Here is a 12,826-nt window from a genome sequence, read left to right as displayed (position 1 = left end):
AAAACATGTAGAAACCTCGAGCAGAACTGGGCTCTGGGTGGGTGGCCATCGACCGGTTTGGTTTGGTTGAGAGAGAGAGATTCATAGCAAAAATAATATTGCATATCAACAATAATAGATGTCGTCTTTTTTTGTAGTAGCTGAGAGGTCACTAAGCTCTGTGGGCGCATCATACATCGGTCCCATATTGCTGACAAATGTGGCTGATGTGAGCACATCATCAAGCCTATATTTTGCCCTGTCTCTGGAATCTATGTTCATGTCATTTGCTGCTTTTGAAAAGATATCATGAAGGACTCTGTAATTTCACCAGACAGCTCTGACACTCCCGTTATTTGATGCCACCCGTCGGATGGACGTAACACATCTTATTATCAGTAGGTGCTGTTCAACTTCTTGTGCACACTGCCCTAACTCCATCGAATGTTGGGGAAATCATGGTACAGTTTGTCAAAAAAGATCTGAAAATTATTGTGGTCAGAAACTTCCTTGATGATTACACCTACTGCTAGCTCAAGTCTGTAAATCAGGCAGCGCACTCCATCTCAAAGCCTTGGTAATGGCTTCTGAAGTTGTTCCAAGCAACACAATTATAAAACAGATGTTAAAAAACTAATATTTTTTCAAGGTTCACTAATAGTGGTAAATTCAACGATCAAAACACAGTGTCCTGGTATTTTCTGTAATGTCTTTTGACATTTATTCTTTCATCAAATCTGCTATGTGATAGATTAATACAGATTTAATTGAAGTGCTTGCAGTGCCCTGCCCACACTAAGTCCATTCAGCTGTTGCAAATTTAGATCAACCGGCATGTCCAGCAGCGGCCGGCCATGCTAGCCAATTCTATATGGTGTTTGAAAGACTTGTTGATGATTCGTGATAGGATTTTTGCATAGCTTTTACTTGCTTGTCTATTGCTTCATGTTAAGCATATTTTAGTATGTCAGCAGCCTTTTTATGAGCAAGTGATTCTTTGTTCTTTTTCCCTTTTCCCTTTTAGAAATAGTCAACTTTGGTCCCACGTCCAGCAGTCAGGTATACTGTACCCATGGTGCGAAGTGTCACAGTAGTTGGCAGCTACTTCAATTAGTAATGTTAGCCTCTGAGTCATTTGCACTGTAGCTAGCTACTAACATTGCTGTTATTCAAAGGAAACCTCGTTGGTTACTAAAGTATCTCATTGTTCTTGGCGCCGCTCGAGTGACAGCCTGTTAAAGCAGCTCCTTCTCATCGCTGAGTAGTTTCTACTTTATCGTGTATTTTCTGTACTTATTTAAAAAAGATTCTGTGTTTACTGCTTTGCAACTTTGTCTGGGAATCATGGACACCAAACGCGCTATTTTTGCACTGGTTTTCTTCTTACTTTTCCTGTTGACAACTGTGACTGAGGATCACACGTGTAACCAACGCATTGTTTAAAATAGGGATCAGCTGTTAGCATCCCGTAGCATGGCGGTGCTAACCGGCGAGAGACCGGAGGTTTCCCGCGAGCTGAGGAGAAGAAGTGGACGTCGTGCCAGGACTGAGCTGCGCACTAGGAAAAAACGCTGTCCTTCCATCCACAGTATGTCACATGCCCCACCAGAGACAATAAAACACTGGACTTACTGTAAGCCAACACCAAGGAGGCATACAGCTCATCACCTCTTCCTCCCCTGGGTAGATCAGACCACAACCTGGTACACCTCCTGCCTGTGTACAAACCCCTTGTATGCTGACAGCCAGTGACCACACGCACGGTGAAGAGATGGTCTACTGAGTCTGGTCCACTGCGTGGGATGTGTTCACGGACTCTCATGGAGAGGACATCAACAGCCTTACAGACTGTATCACGGACTATATAAACTTTTGTGTGGATAACGTCGTACTCACCAGGACTGTACGATGTTTCCCAAACAACAAACCTTGGATGAATCCTGAGATAAAGGCTCTCCTCAAAGACAAAAGAAGGGCCTTTAGGTCAGGTGACAAGGAAGAGCTGAGGATTGTTCAGAGAGAGCCAAGGTGGAAGATCAGAGAGGGCAAGAACACCTACAGGAAGAAGATGGAGGAGCAGCTGCAGCAGAGGAATGTTAGCAGTTTCTGGAGAGGCCTGAAAACCATCTCTGGGTACAAGGAGCCAGACTCTCAGCCCAAGCGGGACCTAAGGTGGGTGAATGCCTTGAACATTTTCTTCAATAGATTTGATCATCAGGCGCCCTCCCCCGGCTCATTCCCCCTCCTGCAACCCCCATTGTCCTTATCATCGGGATACGACCCTGTCATCTCCATCCTGCCCCCTCCCTCAATCCTCAGCTGGCAGCTACTCTACACACCCACTCTGTCTCCTGCTTTTCTACCCACACGCACCCCACCAACTACCTGCACTTTGTCCCTCACAACCAACCAGGTGAGGAGTGAGCTCAGAAGGTTTAAGGCGAGAAAGGCTGCGGGTCCAGATGGCATCATCTCAAGGTTCCTCAAATCCTGTGTTGACCAACTGTGCGGGATTGTGGAGCTATTGTTTAACCTGAGCCTGAAGCAAGGGAGGGTACCACAACTGTGTAAAACATCTTGCGTGGTACCTGTGCCAAAGACCCCCCACCCCAAGGACTTCAACCGCTAAGGCTGGCGGCGCTGACATCTCAGCTGATGAAGACCCTTGAGAGGCTGGTCCTTGGCTATCTTCGGCCCCTTGTGAGACCATCAATGGACCCAATTCAGTTTGCCTACCACCCTGGCATTGGGGTACAACCAGATTGTGACATAGATTAACGGAGCAATAAAGGACTTTTTAAAAAGGTGCTGGGATAAACTTAATCATGCTCTGCGTAGGCTACAAATACATTTGCTAATCACTGTGCTGTGTCATCATAACTAATTATGCAATGTATTCATGTTTACATCTTATGCTGTTTAATTTGATATTAGCTTGCTATGCTTTGACCATAGAAATAACAAGGGATGTACCTGAATCCAAATCCGTTTTTTGGGAAAGTACAAATAATGGCAAATAATATTTCTTCTACCAGAAGTTGCTTGTTATTATTCAGGGGGGGAGAAATATTGTGGATGGTCACAATATAAAAATGCCCATTCTGTTTGTAACATGGAGCTTTGCTTTCCTTTACTACACATTATTGAAAAGTGATCTCTATATTCTGTAGTCGCCCCCAGCCCCCCACCAAGTCAGTGCACAACAGGAAGCGGGCCGACAGCTGTTGGAGCAAGCTGCCCATTGTTCCGACAGCCCATTGTCCCGAAACCCCAATAGTCCGATAAATGTTCCATAGGACGATCAGAGCCCATTTGTTTAAGGATAACAGGCTTTGGCTGCTGAAGTGCTGTGAAGAGTATTAGTAACTTCCTCTTTTGATACGATCTCCAACCAATGTACAACGTGATGGCCTTCATAACTCATACCATGTACCTGCAATATCTACACTTAACTTTTACCGTAAGACACATGGTAAAACATTTGTGCCTCAATTCAAAACACGCTATGGCTATATTTTTTAACACAGAAAAATATGTTTTGCAAGTCCATGCAAATGTTCAGAGGGGAAATTATACGTAAATTATTTATTTTGAGTATAAAATAAACATTTAAATGAATGTATTTATATGTTTGTTACTATCTACATTCTGTGCTCAGAATGTGCCAGCACACTAAGGACTGAGGTACAAATATAATTTTAAACACTAATAGGTTCAGCTTCAGTAATGTATTGAATCATGGATTTGGGTTTACCACTCACCTCCATCTGTTCTAGCGCCTTGAGATTGCTTTTAGCTTTGAAAGGTGCTTTATAAATACAATTTATTATTATTATTATTATTATTATTATTATTATTATTATTATTATTATTAGGCTATAGTTGTTTGGAGATAGAAAATCCATATTTTGGGCAATTAGGACTTAGTGGGTCAGTATGCTGATCAGGATCACTGTGTTACAAGCACAATGATTTGCAAGGTGTGTGGAGGCAAGAAAGGAGGCAGACTTTTAACTTTTTCAAGCTCTCCTTTGTCATTCTTTACACAACTATGTATGTCCCCTTTTCTATGTACAACTGAGTGCAACACCTTAAATGACTTTGACCCATTTGAGAAATTAATCACATCTCGCCCCTCTCTATGACACCAGGCTGTGCACCCTGCTGCTGAGTGAAGACTTAGTCGCCGTGGTCCAACAGCACTTTTGCACGGGTCTTTTGAGCTTCCAAAGACAATCTAAAATTCTCTGTGAATGGTGACAGCTGCTTCAGTGTGGGATACATGCTTTGGTGATTTGAGATGGATTGACTTCTAGAGTTTGGATATCATGAAATCCACTTTGACGGTACAATAAACTTCTCCGGATTATAGACAAACATATTATTTCTTTGTAGAAGTAAAAGGCCAGTGTGCCTAGTTTGTGCTTACGTGCTTGCGGTGATGAAAAAGAGTGTCATTACAGCACGAAACATGCTAAGCAGGACGAGCTGAAAGGACGAGTGCGTTTGGATAAAGTTAACGTTATGTGTTTTTAGACTTTTATTTTTATTTTGCTGAGCGATAAAGTGCTGCTTGAAAAAGAATTCAGGCTGTGTGCCTTTAAAAACACAGATATTTTCGCCTGAGTTTCTAAATGTTGGGGTCGACGTTGCTACATTTATAATAATGTGTTGGATTTTTGACTTTTCTGCACATTGTAGTTCTCTTCTCTCCTTTCCTCCGCTCTGTCTCTGACTGGAGGTGTTCGCGAAACGGAGAAAATGTGAATGCGCAAAGCAACGCAGTAGACACGGAAACGAGCACATAAAATAGATAAATAACTTAAGCGTTTAGTGTAAAGAGCACCTGTTCAATGTGAAAAGTGACTTGTGATTTGGCACTATATATTTATATAAACTGAATTTCAGGAGGAACCGTTGGGGGGCAGCGCCTGAGACTTGTTCTGCTCGTTTATTGTTGGAACACTTAAGAGTGCAAATTGTTTTACATTTCTAAGGCTGCTGTGTTTAACACCAATTAAAGTTTGAATGTCGGACCCGTTTCTGATTGGCTGCAGTCTTTGAGACCGAATAAAGTTTGAATCTCAAACTTCTTACCGTTGCATTTGTTTAACACTCCTGAATAAAATGTCTTTGTTTGCTCCCTGGGTACATGGTGTATTAGGGCAATTGAAGGTAAAAACAACAACAACAAAACATTTATTCTATGATATAATATTTATTATTATTTAGAAATGTTATTATGTAACTTCAATCTCTTTTTTTTATAATAACATAATATATCAGTCTAATAATAAGAACAATATTATAAGAATTGAAATACTAAATTAATATAATCAATATGTAATATAAATAATAAATACTAAGAATAATAACCATAATAATACAAACAGAATAATAATCAACATTAAAATTCAGGAGAGACAATTAGCCTACATTTTATTTGAAGGGGGGCGGTAAGGGACCTGGATAATGGATAGGGGGGCGCTGGCCCAAAAAAGTTTGAGAACCACTGATCTAACCCTTTACCTAAATCTAATCCTGAATCAAATGATAATACTTCATCCAACTTTTAAATATTTTTTTTACCTTATTCTTTCCTCGTCACCAAACCATACTTCTAAACTCGTGTTCTTCCTAAACTTACCTGAAGAATTGAGGACTGGCAAAAGACAAGGCCTTTAAACTGTCTCTGACTGTGATGATGAATGAGAACACTGAGATGTCCTAAGAGCTGGCCTTGGCTCTTTGGAGAAGTGCCAGCAGTAAAATGGTCTATAAATCTTGAAGACACAATTAGACAACTCATGTAGTATCTTTGACACGATTTGACCTTCAGAGGTCAAATCTTAAGTGTTTTGATGGTCAGTGTTTTTGCAGCTGGTGCTCATGTGTTTCAAGTTTGTTCTAGTTGTGATACACTCTTAAAGTAGTTGTTCTAGACTGACACAGCACACCACCTGTCCCTATAAAGTAAAGCCAATGGTGCACCTAAAGGGTGACTGACGTAAATAATAATGAAAAAAATGTTTGTAGCTTACAATGAACAACAAGGAAGTTGTTATTAAAGAATCACCAATTCAAATCATTTGGCTACAACAAGTGTCATCCCTAATATGGATGATTGAGTGCTGAGCAAAAGGCAAAAGACATTAGAAATAAGTTCACTGCAATAACATTTTTGTAAATGTAGAGACAGTACCCCACACAGTCAAGACTGGATGAATGCGCTGTTGAAAATAGCTAAACTTAAAAAGTAATCTACATAAATATAGTCTCTCTAGATAAATATAAATCAATATGGTCACCCTTATTAGCGACCCTGTCCTAACACAACAGAGAATATTTACCAATTTTAAGTGTTGTATAAAGGATGTGGTTAGACTAACGCACATACTGTATATATCCCCTTACTATAGTGAGGTAGTAAGTTTATGACCGGTTACTTTCTTTTCCTTTACTTTATTTGATACTTATTTTATTCATTTGTTTTTTGTTTTTGTGTTTATGTTTTCTGTTGTTTGTTGTGTAGTTGTGTTTTTTATTTATGTATTTTTTTCCGATTGTTGTTGTTTTATGTTGCTTTCTCACAAAAAAAACCGAAATAATATCTGTTATATTCAATCAAATCTATTTTTAAGAGAAGACGAAGACCAAAGAATTGGAGAAGGAGAAGATAAAATAAAATAAATTATAAAAATAGAAATACCCAAGGAAATGAAAGCTACTGTCAAAATGTTGACTTAAAATTATGACATTGAAATAAAAAGTTCATAATAAAGTGAAAGGTTTCGGTCAAAATTATGAGATATTACATTAAAATGATTTGATCGATGAGTCAAAATTTTATTTTACGATTTTTAAGGTTTAGGAAGCCATTATTACGTTTTAAAATTAATTGCATTCACCTAATAACTAATAGACATACATTTTGACTTAGTAACTTCTAATCTTAATTTATTGATGTATCGTTCATTATCCTATTTTTTATGTTTCACATCCCTAACATTAATTATTGTTCTTTTTTTTGACAAAATGGGCTTCTCGTGTCTCCGTGAATATCATGAAAATGAAAAGAATTATGGATTTAAAAAAAGAAATATATCGATTATTAGAACAGATATGAGGGGATCTCAGATCTCGATAACCCATTTACACTGTGTCATATAAAGTCACTTCCCACCCATCACACCCTTACATTTTCAGAATTTCAGAATATGCAGCTGCCCTATAGGGGAAGTATGATCATGAATCATGGCCTACTAGCCTTCTACTTTAGCCACAGACTCTCTATTTTACACTCCCTTTCCGTTTCTGTTCTCGGCCTCCCTCGTAGTCGTACATTTGCATGCTTCTCCTACTTTGCCTTCAGAGATACTTGACCGATATATAAGAAGGTCTTTCCTGGCAGTATGTCGATCCACTATTCACTATCCAAGGCAACACTAGACGATCTAATTCAGTCATTCATATGACTCAACAGGAATGTTGCCTGGGTGTAGAAACAAGTATCAAGTGGGAACATGAGGCCTAATCAACAGCATGTGGTTCCATCCTGAACAGGTCCAAGTATTTGCAATGTCTGGTTTAAGTCTTGGGCCAAACTTCTAAGAGTAACAGACTAAATATTTAAAAATGAAGTACTCTATTCTAATGAACTGGAGACTGCTCAACCACTAAGAAAAAGACTGACACGCTCTACTAGGTTTGATTCAGATATAAATCTAACACATTAATTGCACGTGACAGCATTCTGTATAGCTAAGATTACAGCACCACATTGCAATGGCCAAGTGTGTGTGTGTGTGTGTGTGTGTGTGTGTGTGTGTGTGTGTGTGTGTGTGTGTGTGTGTGTGTGTGTACGAGAGACATGGTCACTGAGAAACTCAATATGAGTCCCAACTGACATAAAGTCATTACCATAGCACATCAGCACATGAATAAAAGCTCTGTCTTAGTCCCTCACACACACACACACACACACACACACACACACACACACGCGCACACACACACACACACACACACACACACACACACACGCGCGCACACACACACACGCGCGCACACACACACACACACACACACACACACACACACACACACACACACAGAGCAGTGGCAAGTTGCTAATAAAGTTCAACCCCTGACATTTAGCGGGGCCAACAGTGCAAACTCATTACAGAAACAGATGACCACGTTAGAGACATTTGATTACATTCTGTTCTTTCCATCTCCTCTTTCTATCTGATATAACATGCACATTACATAATCACACTTTGGACAGTTATTTTGGTATATGTAATTACCAACATCATTTCTCATATTTGAAATGGCACAGTGAAATTCATCTGCTTGTCTTTGTGGGGATAGTTGGCAAAATATGTAGCTGGTGAGTTTACAGGTAACATGCTAGTCATCCAGAATCCAGCCGATCAAACGATTTAACATGATAACTACCCATCAGCAAGGGCATCGGAAGTAAGCGTACATGAGGGCCATTGGCGCCCCCACTTCATATGCCCCTGTCCCACATTGTGATTGAGAGAAGATTAAGAAGACATCTTGCAAACTTAATTGCTTGTGTAGTTTAAGTGAAATCCGCATGTTTGCATATTAAGTAATTGGTATAAGAGTAGCATAATGTGTGCGTAACTTACGTGTGGTTGAGCGACAGAGAGAGGGTAACGTTGGATGAACTCAGAGCAGATCAGCAGTTGGTGATCGGATTAATAGCACGACTCAGAGGCAGAACAATGTAAATTAAAACAGTTTTTACTGACGCTTTACAGTGGCGGTGGTACACGTGTATGCAGTCAAACGTAGAAAGCATGCAGGGATAATCCAGGGGCAGGGTCGGGTCAGTAGACAGCTTATCTGTGTAGATGCTCCCTCCCTCAAAGAATCTGGGGGTAGGTGGGGGTTTGGTTGTGGGTAACGTAATGGCTCTCCTTCACAGGTTTAACTCGAGACAGGTGAAAAGTGGGATGTACTCTCATGGACCTTGGCAATTGCAACCTCACTTGCTACTGGGTTGATGACCCTTGAGATTGGGAACGGACCCACAAACCTTGGAGCCAATTTTGCGTGACTCCACCCGTAGCGGAAGGTCCTTGGTGGAAAACCACACCCTCTGTCCCGGAGCATATCTGGGCGCAGGGATTCTCCTCTTATCAGTAGTCCGTAAGAGACCTCAGCTGTTATTACCGTTAGCATCACAGCGCAGGCACAGCCCTTCTCTGCCTTTGCCTGTCATATTATTGTCAGGATGCGTGTTAACGCATGCACAATTAGTTCCCATATTATTTGATATGTACGTAAAAAGGCTATGCTGCCTTCAAACGTTACTGTACTACAGTACTGCATACTGCTACATTCAAGGTGCTTTCTTGAATTGACGCTCACACATCCTCAAGCTCCTTCATACGTTCAAGCGGGCTCTCAAACATGATAATACCGCCATCGCAGCTCAAACTATTTTCACGACTTTCGTTTGAAGAAAATCGTCAACTTCTTAGGGTCCAACACCTGACCTAGAAGAACTTCAACAAAGGAATGTGCAGAAAATTGTTCGTACTTTTCAGAGTGAATTGTAGAAAAGAAGGATTGGCTTTGTCGATGTGCTACACTGAACAGGCTGTTCTGTTTCTCATGTCTGCTGCTTGGCGGCCGCAGCACCACCGACAAGGTCTGGACTAACGTAGGATATATCCACTTGAACAACTTGCTCTGCGCAATAGCCAAGCATGAAAAGTCGGTGGTCCACATCCAGAGCCAGATTGCTCTGAAAACATTTGTGCACAACACAATCGACATGGCATTGGATGAACAAGGCCGACTGGCTCATTCTACAATGAGAATGTACAGAAAAATAGAGAAATCCTAAAAAGTGTCACAGATGCTGTATGTTTCCTTGGTAAACATGAGCTAGTTTTCCATGGGGACAATGAAAATGGCAGTCAGTGCTTTCCTTCTAGGTGAAAATTAGTTTGGTTTTGTTATATTTCATTTTGTTACTTTTCTCTGTATATTGTTGAAAGTTATTATCGTTTTTGTTGATGTGATTATCCTCTTAAGTTGAGAGGGTTCTGTGTGTGTATGGGGATCTGGGTGTGTTGGGTGGGTGGGGAGACGTATGTGGATTGTGTTCATATACAGTTGTGGTGAAAAGTTTACATACACTTGTAAAGAACATGCATGTCATGGCAGTCTAATTTCTAAAACTCTTTTTCTGTGATAGAGTGATTGGATCTTTGTCACAAAAAAGATTTTTGAAGTTTGGTTATTTTATGAATTTATTATGGGTCTACTGAAAATGTGACCAAATCTGCTGGGTCAAAAATATACATACAACATGAATTATTAATTTTGGTAATGTAGAAAGTTGTGTCAATCAAATGAGCTTTGTGGCATGGCCTCTTAACTTCTTGTGAGTGATTATGATTGACTACAGCTGGTGAGCCCATTTAAATAGGGCTCATTTGATACAATCATTAGACTCAGCCACAAACGCGACGATGGGAAAGTCAAAGGAGCTCAGCACGGATCTGAAAAAGTGGATCATTGACTTGAGAAAGTTTGGAAAGTCACTTGGAGCCATTTCAAAACAGCTACAGGTCCCAAGATTAACTGTGCAAACAATTGTTTGTAAGTATAAAGAGCATGGCACAGTTGTGTCAGTGCCACGATCAGGAAGAAAACGCAAGCTATCACCTGCTGCTGAGAGAAAATTGGTCAGGATGGTCAAGATTTAACCGAGAACCACCAAAAAGCAGGTCTGCTATGAACTAGAAGCTGCTGGAACACAGGTGTCAGTGTCCACAGTTAAGCATGTTTACCTTAAGGCTCGATTGAAGTTTGCTGCTGATCACATGGACAAAGAAAAGGCCTTCTGGAGGAAAGTTCTGTGGTTAGATGAAACAGAAATTTAGCTTTTTGGCCACAATGACCAGTAAGATGTTTGGTGGAGGTGAGGCCTTTAACCCCAAGAACACCATGCCTACCGTCAAGCATGGTGGTGGTAGTATTATGCTGTGGGCCTGTTTTGCTGCCAATGGAACAGGTGCTTTACAGAAAGTTAATGGAATTACCTCCAAATTCTTCAGGAGAATCTAAAATCATCAGCCAGAAGTTTGGGTCATGGGCGCAGTTGGGTGTTCCAACAGGACAATGACCCCAAACACACATCTAAAGTGATAAAGGAATGGCTAAATCAGGCTAGAATTAAGGTTTTAGAATGGCCTTCACAAAGTCCTGACTTAAACCCTATCGAGAACATGTGGACAGTGCTGAAGAAACAAGTCCATGTCAGAAAGCCAACAAATTTTGCTGAACTGCACCAATTCTGTCAAGAGGAGTGGTCAAAGATTCAACCAGAAGCTTGTGGATGGCTACCAAAAGCGCCTAATTGAGGTGAAAATGGCCAAGGGACATGTAACCAAATATTAGCATTGCCGTATGTATATTTTTGTCCCAGCAGATTTGGTCACATTTTCAGTAGACCCATAATGAATTCATAAAATAACCAAACTTCAAAAAATCTTTTTAAAGAAGTATGTGGTCCAAATAAGAGTTTTAGATATTATTGGAAACTCAAGACTGCCATGACATACATGTTCTGTATGTCAACTTTTGACCACAACTATATGTTGTATGTTGGCATTATGTTCTTATGTATAAACCCCAGGAAGAATCTACACTGGTAGAAACTAATGGGGATCAAATTGAAAAAATAAACAAATAAACTCACTAGCAGATCGCTAAATATTTTTTGAACTTACGAAATATATTTTCAAAATTTTCACGGGAGGCCCGTAGAAACAGCTGTTTGCGGCTCTCTCTGTGTTTCTTCCCTGTTGTTTCTCTTCTCTCTGTGGATTGCTACAAAGGCAGGGGGATTAGAATTGGGGCCGAAAGTTCTATTTTACAACCACGTAAAGCAGGCAGGCTAAGAAATCGTGTTCTATCTTGTCTGTTTGTCTCATTCGCTCTGATTCAGTAACAGGGATAGTGCTGTACGGCCCTGGCTGGCATCCACATATGCAGATAGCCTAACCAGTTGGTTATGGTAAATACAATATATGTATTAATATAATTGAGACAATTGACAATTTCAATTGTGTTTGGGAAAACAAATGGAACAAAAGGAGGACTCTTAACATGAGAGAGACAAGGCATCAAAGCCAAACTAACAAAAGTAAACCTGAATCTAAACAACTCTAAAACACTCTTGCGGTGAAAACTAACACAAAATACATAAAATGCGTTAACAGCACCGGAGTACCTAGCGTGCTTGACAAAGGTCTCTAAACAGCTCAGCAAGCTAACGAACAGACTATCACCCTCTGAGGGTTACGACTAAACAGTACATAACATACAATATATACAAGAGCTCCCGAAAAGAAATCCCACAATTAAGGGGGGAAAATGGAAGACACCTCAGAGAGAAACTGAGGGATCCCTCTCCCAGGACGGACAGTCGTGTGTACAGGATAAACAACATAGTACAAATACTACATCCATTTGACAGAAATGATGTTGTGATCAAAAAGTTACATTTAAAATAAAATAAAAATCTTTATCCAGAAACTAGTGTCCCTGTAGGTCAGTGTCTCTCAAACCTTTTCAGACCAAGGACCACTTAACCAATAAAAAAAACACTCCCCAAATATCCAAAAACAATAGGCCTGCTTACCACTCCAACAATATGTTACAGCTTTATGTGACCTTCTCCATATCATTCGTTCACACATTAAATCAACAATACAAATACAACTTCGGATTCTACAAGCATTTCGTTCATATGCGATTTAAACGGTGAATGCTGATAGATTTTACAAATCATTAT

Source organism: Cottoperca gobio, chromosome 1 (assembly GCF_900634415.1).
Source record: "Cottoperca gobio chromosome 1, fCotGob3.1, whole genome shotgun sequence".
Lineage (NCBI taxonomy): Eukaryota > Metazoa > Chordata > Actinopteri > Perciformes > Bovichtidae > Cottoperca > Cottoperca gobio.
The sequence above is the reverse complement of the archived record's forward strand: the minus strand, read 5'-3'. Positions refer to the sequence as shown.